Source organism: Hemicordylus capensis, chromosome 6 (genome assembly GCF_027244095.1).
Source record: "Hemicordylus capensis ecotype Gifberg chromosome 6, rHemCap1.1.pri, whole genome shotgun sequence".
Taxonomy (NCBI): domain Eukaryota; kingdom Metazoa; phylum Chordata; class Lepidosauria; order Squamata; family Cordylidae; genus Hemicordylus; species Hemicordylus capensis.
Genome location: NC_069662.1, coordinates 134,196,631 through 134,209,179, shown reverse-complemented (window position 1 = coordinate 134,209,179; position 12,549 = coordinate 134,196,631).

The following is a 12,549-nucleotide window of genomic DNA, read 5'->3' as shown; positions in this document are numbered from 1 at the left end:
TGTTGCTTTTTTAATTATTTCAATGTTTTAACATTTTAAATTTTCTATTGTTTTGTTGTAAACCACCCAGAGTCAAGAGTTTTGGGTGGTATACAAATGTGTGAATGAAGGAAAGAGAAGGGGGGGGGGGGGCGGGAAGGAAGGTCAGGTTGCCAACTTTGACTAACACTATTCCTAGAGATTTTTTCCCTCCTCTCTGTTATCCCCCCCCCCGCAATATTTTCCCCGATAGTAGGCATTAAGATCCCCAGGGTTGCTTTCAGTACTCACTTGGAGATTGATGAAGATCCTGGGGACTTCAGGCCACTCGTCAACGGGCTGGCAATCCTAATGAAAAATATCAATTATAGCTACACTCCTATTCTGCTTTCAGTTGCAGCCCCCAAGGCTACTTTTCAGTTTAAAAAAAGGGATTGAGGAAGGAAGTAGCCTTGGGGGCTGCAACTGAGAGCAGAACAGAGGCATAGCTATAATTGAGAGGATGGGTTCAAAGAACCTGGGCCCCAAAGCTCCAGAGCCCCCCCCCCCCCAGCTCAATCCCTCCCTATTTTCTTCATTATCTCCCTTACTCTGAGAGGCAGCCAGGGAGAGGGGCAAACACAGGCCCCTTCTCTCCTAGCTACACCCCTGGAGCAGAAGAAAGAAGCCTTGTAGTTTGTAGCCTTAAAGAAGCCTTGTACATTGTCCACTCGACATAGCTTCTCTAACCTGCTTTTCCATTCATAACATTTCCTTTGCAAGTGGGAAACTAGCTTGGGCAAGATGTATCCTAAGCTTTGTTTCCTACTGCCCAAACAATGAGTGCAACCCACCCCCTTTTATGAGCATCGCTTTACTCTAGGAAAGGAAGGAAGGAAGGAACCCTGTTCACATGTTATGTTCAACTCTTGTAAAATCAGGAGATAGGGAAAACAAGGAAGGAAGGAAGAAAAATTGAAATGCCTTGCAAAGAATAGGAGAGAGTAAGAGAGACTGCTCCTCTTATCCGTCCTGCTATTGGTCACTTGAAAAGGCAAAGGGTGAGACACTGCACCAAAGAAAGTGTGGAGGACCCCACACTTCCTTCCACTCCATATCTGTTGCTAGCACTGCTCTTCTGAGGGCTCCCAGAAGCCTCTCTGCTTTATGCTTGAGACCACAGGCTTGTGGATTCTCACTCTAGACATGCTCAGGAGCCCCATAGGATCATCAGCTCTCCATTTGTTGGCACATGAGGATCAGCCATTTAGTAGGCAGTGGGACAGTTATCCCCAGATTTAGCAGCTACCAAAGCCAAATTGAAAGGGAACTAGTCTCGTGCCTTCCCTATGCTGGGATACCTCAGTAGACTCTAGAGTTAACTTGCAAAAGTTAACTCTCCATTCAAGGTCTCTCAGTCTGCATGCAGTTTATAGATGCCTCAAATGAGTTAAAAACCATTTACCTTGGCAGGGAAGTCACATATCTGCAATGTAAATTCCCTATCAGAAGAAAGCTAAGCAGACGATAGAAACTCAGAGATGTACTCATTAAAATACTTATTAGTTTACTAGGACCTTCCAACCAAATAGATACCATGTTTGCACATTCATTTCCTCCATTTACATAACAGGGTACACTTGACCCATTCAAACAATGAGGCTATTCTCACGATGCGGGGAAATGGGGCTAAAGAAGCCCAGCCTGGTTTTTCCCCATCATGAGAACCAGCGGGCTCACGAGCAAGGTTTGCAGGTCTCTCCAGGATGCCCTGCACACTTTTGCAGGGCATCCTGGAACTTCCATGGGCCACATGGCCCCCGATCCCCACCACCCCGTCAGTTCCGTGATGGAGCCGGCAGTCGTTTGGGAAGCTGATCCAGCCACCTAGCCTTGAGCATCTGCTAATCTGCGAAGAGAGCAGGCTAAGCCCGCTCTCCCCACAGAACCCCCTCCGGCGCTTCACGCTGATCGTGTGAAGCGCCTCATTGTGTTGTAGTGCAACACAGCAAACACAAACAATGGAATCTTTTCAGATTCCCCAGAACTACCCTATTCAAGAAAGAAGAGCAACTGGAACACTGCCCCAGGACATGATTTGGGCTTTAATTGCCCCTAGTAGTAGTAGTAGTAGTTGTTGTTGTTATTATTATTATTACATTTATATCCCGCTCTTCCTCCAAGGAGCCCAGAGCGGTGTACTACATACTTGAGTTTCTCTTTCACAACAACCCTGTGAAGTAGGCTAGGCTGAGAGAGAAGTGACTGGCCCAGAGTCACCCAGCTAGTATTATGGCTGAATGGGGATTTAAACTCGGGTCTCCCCGGTCCTTGTCTAGCACTCTAACCACTACACCACGTGTGCTCCCCTGCGTACTCCACTTGGCCTCCTGGGTACACCCACAATTTGGATGCTAGACCTAACACCCGCCATTACTCTTGGCCGTGTTTTGCTCTGCATGCCATTCATGCTTCCAGCCTTCAAGACTGACCCTTTTGCCTGACCCAATCTGCCCAGCCAGCCTTGCTGCCACCAGAACTGGGCTACTCAAAACCAGACACTTTTTGGACCTATCTCAGCCGCCTAACCACCTTGGCTCCCCACTGCTGTCTGCTGCTTCCCAGTCCATCCCTGAGGAAAGAAGTCCTTCGGTTGCACCAGAACCACGAGGATCCAACCGCCAATAAAGGACGAGGTTGTATAGTAACCCCTCTGCACCCCTTTGGGCTTCCTATCTTTGCTCTCTTCTTAAATCCAAAAACCTGTTCCTCTCCGGCCTCCTTTCTCTGGTCAGCCTGGAAGTTATTTTAATTTGGACACTAAGCTAAATTTCCTCTTTGCAGTTATCTAGTTAATCTTGTAATGTATTTCTAATAGTAATATTGCTTAAGTGACTGTCTGGCTGCACGATGGAGTCTCCTTTACCCAACCTACCTGAGCACTGTCCGGCCTCAGAGTCGGGATGGAGAGGGGTTAAACGTCACCCTGAGTTTCCTCAATCCTAGGCTGTTTGCCCCTTGTGCTGGCCTCTCTCCAGAGCACCCAGCACTCACCCTATGCCAGCCACTCATCCCTGGCCGACTCCTTAAATGCTCCCTTGCAGGTTGTGCACCTCCCACCCCCAATTAAGGGGCCAACGCCTCTTTTTATTAGCTCATTATCACTGGCAGCTGTGTTCCCCTTCATCCCCATCCTGCTCTCCTCCCTTTGGGAGTCATGCTGGTGACGTCACTCCTGCGTGCCTCCCCCAGAGCTCTCCCCAGCCTTGGCTTGCCCAGCCTCAGCTCCCTCTCTGCAGCACTGCTCAGCTGGGAGACCGGCTGGGCCTGGGGTCAGACCCGTCGATGTGCCACCCTCCTTCCTCACCTGTCTGCCGCCCGCTTCTGCGGTCTCAGACTGCCGCCCAGCCTCGTCCTCACCGGTAAGGGTGGCCAGTGCGGCCGGACACAGACTCTCTTACTCCGTTGTACCCCTAACCCTCAAATAAAACCATTTTTGTTTTTAACTTCAGCATCTCTCTCTCTCTCAGTTCATTTTCCTGACACCGAAGCTTTGCACAAAAATTATTCTGATGTGGAACTGCTCCACTCTGAGCTAATTTCTCCACAAAAGCAATTTTGGGATTTTCATCAGTCACTCCGGGGTAGGTCCATTAACGTGGCCTCCCCTTGCCTTTTGGGCAGAGAGTAGGATAGAAAAGCAGGAGGAGGGAGGTGGAAGAGCAGTGGTGGTGGCGGCGGCAAGTGACTATTTTAAGAACCTTGTTTTGTAGAAAGGACCTACATGATGATGATGATATCATGTGGAGACTGAGCAGAGTTCTTTTAGGCAAGGAGAGGGGAAGCAAGCTTCGGCACCTCTCCATGCTCATATGATTTATTGACTAAGTGTCTGACCGTATCAAATGTGTGTACTTAAGTTTGGGGAACAGGGATAGACTGGAACTTCTTTTGTTGTACCAATCACCCCGCTGCCCAATAGAGTACTTAACCAAGCTGATGGACTTGGTCTCAGGCTTGGTGTTGGAGTCTGGCTTTCGGGCGGGCTATGGAGTAGAGACTGCCTTGGTTGTCCTGATGGATGATCTCCAATTGGGAATTGACAGAGGGATTGTGACTCTCTTGGTCCTTTTGGACTTCTCAGAGGCTTTCAATATTATCACACATAGTATCCTTCTGGAGCATATGAGGGGGTTGGGGGTGGGAGGCACTGATTTTCAGTGTTTCCCCTCCTACCCCACAGGCAGATTCTAGATGATGTCCCTTGGAGACTGTTGCTCTTTAAAATAGAAACTTTTATAGGGTGTCTCCCAGGGCTCCATATTGTCTCCAATGCTGTTGAACATCTACATAAAACCGCTGGGAGAGAGCATCAGGAGATTTGGTACAGGGTGTTATAAGTATGCTGATGATACCCAAATCTACTTCTCCATGTCAACATCATCAAAAGGCATAACCCCCCTAAATGCCTGCTTGAAGGTGGTGATGGGCTGGAAGAGGGATAACAAACTGAGACTGAATTCAGATAAGACAGAGGTACTTATTGTGCGAAGTTGGAACTCAGGAGACTATTTTGATCTGTCAGTTCTGGATGGGGTCACCATTCACCTGAAGGAACCCTTCCCCAGAATGCAGTCTGGGGGTGTTTCTGGATCTAAACCTCTCTCTGGTATTCTGGGCTGAGACGGTGGCCAGAAGTGCTTTCTATCAGCTTCGACTGATATGCCAGCTGCATCCATTTGAGATAAACGACTTCAGAAGAGTGATACATTTGCTGGTAACCTCCATACATGACTACTGCAATGCACTCTATGTGGCGCTATCTTTGTACATAGTCCAGGAAATGCAGTTGGTACAGAATGTGGCAGCCAGGTTGGTCTCTGGGTCATCTCGAAGAGGCCATAATACTCCCATACTAAAATAGCTACTCTGGCTACCAATACCTTTCCAGGCAAAATACAAGCTGCTAGTTGTAACCTATAAAGCCCTAATGGGCTTCGGTCCTGGGTATTTAAGAGAACGTCTTCTTCACCATGAGCCCCGCCACCCATTTAGATAATCAGGAGAGGTTCATCTGCAGTTGCCACCAGTTCATCTGGTGGGTACGCAGGGATGGTTCTTCTCTGTTGCTGCCCCAAGACTCTGGAATGTGCTCCCTGCTGAAATAAGAGCCTCCCCATCACTGACAACTTTTTAAAAGTATCTAAAGACTTGTTTTTCCACCCAAGGTTTTGGACTGTGGTTTTAAATTATTTTAAAGGCTTCATTTTTAATCTGTTTGATGTTGTTGTAAACTGCCCAAAGACAGAAGTTTGGGGTGATTGACAAACCTGAAAAATTAATAAAATATAATTGATCGAAATGCAATACGGAAATGTTTTAAATAAATATTATCATAATTATGTATGTTAAAATAAATGTGTAAAACCTACCCTGCGGGGGGCAAGATTACCAATTAAAATTAAATATTTGTCAAACCACTGTAACCATTTTTTTTGAGCTGGCTGGTTCTCTGCCTTTTGTTCATTTTAATTTCTCTCAGGTGGCTAATCACCTAAATCGAACACTGTCAGTTCTATTTTCGCTTTGCATTGCTGAAACTTTACAAGGAGGAGGAATAATGAATAGCAAATAATGAATAATCAATTTCCAGACTATCATTTGTTCTGCAGATCATGAGAAAGCCAAGGAGTGACAAACATTTTTGCAAAACAATGTTTTTCTAAACAATGAATAACATACCAATCTTCTCACTCCCAGAAATGAACATATTTGCAAATTAAGTGGTTGGGTAGTTTTAGCATTTGTTTGGGTTATTATAATTGTTTCCCTGCCGAAGAATTACAAGTGATTAAAATGTCAGACACTGCGTGCAAGTAATAATGTTATTACTAGTCATCCATAATAAATGCATCATTGTAAGCATCATGTAGTCCATTGGAATATATAATAGAAGCAATCTGAAAGCAGATGACCTGGAAGCATACACTTCAGTAAGCCAACCATAATGATAATTTCTGCGTTGATTTTAATTAGGCTTACAACTGAATTATAAAATAGGAATTAAACATATCTATCACTGGTTAATGGAGAGGTTGTGGAGGCTCAAATTCCTAATAATTATATCCCACTCTTCCTAAAGGGACTAACAACACAAAGAACAAAACAAGTATAGTCATGCTTGTCCCCTGTCCCCAAATGGGCCACAATCTTAAAAGAAACAGAGGGTAGAAACCAGCAACATCCACTGGAGAGACGCTGTATGTTTTTGACCATCGTGGTTGGGGAAAATGGTAGTCCACGTCCAACAACATCTGGAGACCCCACAGTGAGGAGAGCTGGTCTTGTGGTAGCAAGCATGACTTGTCCCCTTAGCTAAGTAGGGTCTGCCCTCGTTGCATATGGATGGGAGATTAGAAGTGTGAGCACTGGAAGATACTCCCCTCAGGGGATGGAGCTGATGCTCTGGGAAGAGCAGAAGGTTTCAAGTTCCCTCCCTGGCTTCTCCAAGATAGGACAAGATTTTTATAGGACAAGATTTTTTTTTACTGAACCAACAAACTACCAGAGCATACAGTACGTTGCCAAAGCACAATTATATACAAAGTGGTTGTTTGTACATGATATATCTACAAAGATTTACACACAAGGATTTGGAAACCTACAAGGTTATGAAGTATATGCAGGTAGTACTGTAACTTCGGGGTGGGGGATTTCAAGGCACATCAGGTAATCGGGGGGGTTACAGAGACTCCTGCCTGCAACCTTGGAGAAGCCATTGCCAGTCTGTGTAGACAATACAGAGTTAGATGGACCTATGGTCTGACTCAGTAGTACATGGCAGCTTCCTATGGTCCTATGTTCCAGTGTCTTATACACTGACCCAACTGTCTTACACACTGACCAAACTCTGTCTTACACACCTGTGCACTAGCTTGCATGTCTGGACAGGGACACCTGATTCAGTCTTGGGGAAATTACTCTTTGAAGCTGGGGTGGGGGATGCTAGGAGAAGCAATAGCCACTGGAGAGATGCTGTGCTGGGCTGAACAGGGACTATTCTTCTCCCCCAATAAAAACAGAGAGATGCTGTGCTGGGCTGAACAGGGACTATTCTTCTCCCCCAATAAAAATAGGAGAACCACTATTTTGAAAGGTACCTCTTTGCTCAGTTAACAGGAGTTCTGGGTGACACACGGACTGGGTCTCTGTGTAGCTCAGCCCATGTTCTGGGCCTGAACTCTCACTTTCAAAGCAGATTCCAGGCCTGGCTGCTGACGAGCTGTAGCCAGGGCCGGTGTCGGACTATTTTGCACCCTAGCCAAGGCTAAGTACTTGCACCTCCCCAAAAAAATTTCAACTTCGATTTTCTAAAACAGACGTTTTGTAGAAAAAAATGAAAAGCACAAAACTTGAAACTGCTAAATTTATTTTAAATTGCAAGAATAGGTAATACATCAATTTTTTATTATCTTTCTCAAATACAAAATAAAATATTTTGGCACACAAATCATTTTGAACTAGAAGGGCACGCTTAACACATTGACACTCTACACTCTACACCAATCTGAGGTCTGTGCCCTAGGCAGCTGCCTAGTTAGCTTAATGGTAGCACCAGCCCTGACTGTAGCCCAAATAAAGCATTGCCATCCACTCTCACAATGTCAAGTGTCATGTCAGTAACCTCTCTGCAACAGTTAAGGAACACAGGAAGCTGTGGGGCCATTGGTCCATCTAGCTCAGTATGGTCTACACAGACTGGCAGTGGCTTCTCCAAGACTGCAGTCAGGAGTGTCTCTCAGCCCTTGCTGAAGAACTTGGAGCCTTCTGTATGCAAGCATGCAGACGTTCTTCCCAGAGCAGCCCCTATCCCTGAGGGGAATATCTTGTAGTGCTCACATGTAGTCTCCCATCCAAATGCAAACCAGGGTGGACCCTGCTTAGCAAAGGGGACAATTCATGCTTGCTACCACAAGACCAGCTCTCCTGGTCTTGTGGCTAAAGGGTTGGTGGCTGAAGAAAAGATCAACAGAGCAATCCTGTACCTGATGTAAAGCTCCTGGATGGAACTAGGAACATTTTGAAGAACCCTTCCACCACGAGGGGATAAAGATATGCTGGTGTTGCACAGGGACTGAAAGGACCAGCAACTGGAGGGAGAAACTTTCTGGCTTCTATTCCATAGGTAACCAATTTATAAGTGTTGTGAGACTATGAAACTGCTTTTTACTGAGTCAAACCATTGTTCCACCTAGCTTAATATTGCCGACCCTGACTGGCAGCAACTCTCCAGGGTTCCAGGCAAGGGGCTTTCCCAGCCCTACCTAGATATGTCAGATTGAACTATCTAACTGCAAAGGAAGTAGTCTATCTCTAAATTATAGGCCCATCCCCGATGTGTTGTTATCATTATGAGCCTGTTCATTCATACACGGCTTAGCTGGCATGGGAATGTCATGCATTTTAATCTTTTTTTAATATACATGTTTCAAAATCTGAAAAATGGCTACGATAAATGAATACATGAATTTACCCTAAAATATATTTATTGGACAAACGTCTGTTCGTGTACGAGTTTGAAAGGAAAGAAATGTCTTTCATTTAAAGAAAGACAGACAGGAACAGTGGTTCATTTGCAGTAATATTGCAATAGCCATATTAACACATTGAAGCCATTCACTCAATCAGAAATTCTGTTTTACCTGGGTTTGGGATCTATGTGTGCTCCCAATTTTCAGTTGTGTAGAATCAAGGTAAGAGGAAAACCTGAGTAGACGTGATTGTGTAGAAGCAAGTTAGGAGGAAAACATGGGTAGCTTTTCCTCCTACCTTGCTTCCACACAATCACTTCTACCCAGGCTTTCCTCTTACCTTGTTTCCACACAACTGAAAATTGGGAGCACACTCAGCTCCCCAACCAGAGTAGAATACAGTTTTTGATTGTGTGAATGACCTCATTGTTTTCAACCCTTGTACGAGTGCACAACATAGTACAGATCTGTACACATGCAGTTATTCACTGAGGTGAGTCTCACGATCAGTGAGACCTGCCGGAGGGAGTTCTGCGGGGATAACAGGCTTATTCCACTCTCACCACAGATAATCAAGGCAGCAGCCCGGGCAGCTGGATTTGCCACCCACATGACTGCCGGATCCGTCACGGAGCCGGAGGGGGCTGCGGGGATTGGGGGCTGCACAGGGCATGCTGGAGAGACACCCTGAGCCCGGGAGGCTGCTTGCAGCCTCCTGGCCAGGGATCTCCTTGTGTGTTGCCGTGACACAGCAATACACAATCAGGAAGCCTGGGTTAGCAGAGCGCTCGCTCCACTAACCTGGACTAAGAGGAGGGCTACTTTGGTGGGCTAGCTACCAGGGAACCATCAGGTTCACCTGCGAGCCCGCTGGTTCTCATGACCATTGGAAAGCGGGCTAAGCTCCCTTGGCCCGCTTTCCATTGATCGTGAAAATGCCCTTATTATCTCATTATGTTGTTATAAGAACCAGCGTGGTGTAGTGGTTAGAGTGCTGGGCTAGGACCGGGGAGACCCGAGTTCAAATCCCCATTCAGCCATGATACTTGCTGGGTGACTCTGGGCCAGTCACTTCTCTCTCAGCCTAACCTACCTCACAGGGTTGTTGTGAGGATAAACTCAAGTATGTAGTACACCACTCTGGGCTCCTTGGAGGAAGAGCGGGATATAAATGTAAAAATAAATAAATAAATAAATTGTGTTATGTTGAATGCAAGTACAGCAGTATTCTTCATCAGACACATAAAGTGTTATCCTGCTTGTCGAGAGAAAGATGTATTGCAGAATTTAGTTGATTAATCATTAGATTCACTGATTTTAAATATTTTGATTGACACACACACAAAAACGGTATCCCAACTGGGGAGGAGACTGCTGGTCTTGTGGTAGTGAGCATGAATTGTCCCCTTTGCTATGCAGGGTCCACCATGGTTTGCATTTGAATTTTACATGTGTGAGCATTGTAAGATACTCCCCTTAGGCTCTGGGAAGAGCATCTGCATGCTTGCTTGCAGAAGGTTCCAAGTTCCCTCCCTGACATCTCCAAGATAGGACAAGATTTTTTTTTTTAGGACAAGATTTTTTTTAATTGAACGAACAAACTACCAAAGCATACAGTACGTTGTCAAAGCACAATTATATAAAAAGTGGTTGTTTGTACATCATATATCATATGGTCATATAAATATTACATGATTCATTTATTTATACGATCATATGTTTGTACATCATATATCTACAAAGATTTACACACAAGGATTTGGAAACCCATAGGGTTATAAAGTATATGCAGGCAGTACTGTAACTCGGGGATGGGGGATTACAAGGTACATCAGGTAATCGGGGGGGTTATGTCCAATGTCCATTTCCATAATTTATCCCATTGCTGTTTAGAAGAGATACACTTGTCTTTTTGCACATAACCATACAAACTTTTCCAGAGGAGATTTACTGTCTCATCCACGTGAACCTCTTGGTCACATCTTCCCTCCCTATTCCTATGCAGAAGCATTGCATAAATGACATACAGGTTTACTAACCTGATTACGAGAAGGGGAATGTTCCAATTCCCTAGTATGAGGGCACCCGTTCCATCTCGTTTCCTTGAAGGTTTCTTTCTGGGACCTCGAAAAGAGGTTCTGTAGCTCAAACACGAGGTTAGTTCTTCCCAAGACTGTTTTTCCAAATCAGGCCACTCTAAAAACTTGCTTACTCCCTGCCACACTCTTTTGGCTACCTCACACTCTTTTAAGAAATGTGAATGGGTTTCCCTGAATGTTTTGCCTAGCTCACTAGCTTTCTGTTTGCAGGTGATTTTAGGGCACTCTTGCTGGTCCTCTGGGAGCCATGGTTTAGCCGCATTAAGCGGTAGTACTTGGTGGTATAAACGCCACCTCGTTTCCCATAAATGGAAAGGAACCTTTTTCTCCTTAAAGAGAACGATAGGGTGATCGGGTTGCAACAAGTACTGTGAAGTGCGGTGTTTGTAGCGTTTACATTCTAAATCAGGTTTTTAAAACCCCACTTCTAGGATTTCTCCATAAATTGTTTTCCTTAGCTACTTAACTGAGGAGGATCCTTTGAATAGATCCAGTTCAACCTTCCATTTTTTAAGTGTGAATAACAAATCTCTCAAGTAGTCCGGGTGTTCTCTTTTCAATACTTGTGTGATATTACCGTTGAAAGATCCTTTCCCCCACCATGTTATGCCCCATGCTGACTTTTGCCAATGCAGAGCGAAAAGCGAGACCCAGGTTTTTTGCAGGAGGTTGGACATATTAGGGACATTCATGAAAATCCAGTTTCCAAAATTGTAGGACATGAATTCAGTTACAAAATAGGGTTGCAGGGCAGGTAGGGCTAGGCCTCCCCGCTCAACCTCCTTAAATGCTACCGCATGGGCCAAAAGGGAAGGATGCTGTGTGCCATACTAGACGGAAGATCTGGCTTTCAACTCTCCGAAGGAGATTGAGCGGAGGAGGGTAGACTATCGCCAGGTTATGCACCGGGGGTATCAGGTAAGTCCAGATGTAAACCACTTTCTGGTACATGGCAAGGCTCCATTTTTTCCACATGGTGATTTTAAGCTTTACTTTTTCTTCCAAATCTGTCCAATTCCCCCCCCCCCAGACTTTTTCCTTAATCCCATATTCAATCCCCAAAATGTTTACTGTATCTACCCACTTCAGTTTGGACTCTGGGGCCCCTTCGCTTTTACATTCAGAGATGGGTAGGCACGAGAGTTGCTGGCGTCTGGGGTCCATTTTAACAAATACACTTTTGTCAGCATTTAATACTGAGCCCAAGATTTCATTTTCATTCGATAACAGTAATGTAACATCATCGGCATGAGCTACAAATTTTACCCTAAACTCAGAATGCGGTTCTGAGTGGACAGATGGTTCGGCTATCCCATCACTCTCCCTCCTCCTCCCTCCTGGGAAGATCTCGCAGGGTGGAGGGATAGAGACCGAGAGTCCTTGCAGATGGGGTTCTCTCTGAATCCTGATCAGGATCGGATCCAGGGCAAAAACATAAAGTAATGGGCTCAGTGGGCATCCTTGGCGGACGCCCGAATGCAAAGTGATCCGGTCGCCCCGCCATCCATTAATCTGCGGTGTCACCTTTGCATTCGCATAGAGCAGCTGTATCCAACTAACAAAGAGGGGTGGTATACCTTTAGCTTTCAACAATGTCCACAGGTAATTGTGGTTCACTTTGTCAAAGGTCTTAACTTGATCCAATAAGAGGAGGTGACTTTTCCAACTTTCATTCTGTATAGAGTAAAAAAGTTCTCTCAGCAGACATAATGAGTCTGTCATCTTTCTTCCCGAGATGGCGCTTGTCTGCAAGCTGTGGAACAATTTAGGGGCCACTTTCGCCAATCTATTATTTAGGATTTTGGCAAAGATTCTGTAATTGATATTTGTGAGGGTTATCGGTCTCCAGTTTTGTGATAAAGTGGTGTCACCTTTCTTGGGGGGGGGGATTAAGAGGCCATCCCCAAAAGACCTATTTAAACGCCCATTGTCTAGGACAAAATTAAATAATTTTACTAAGA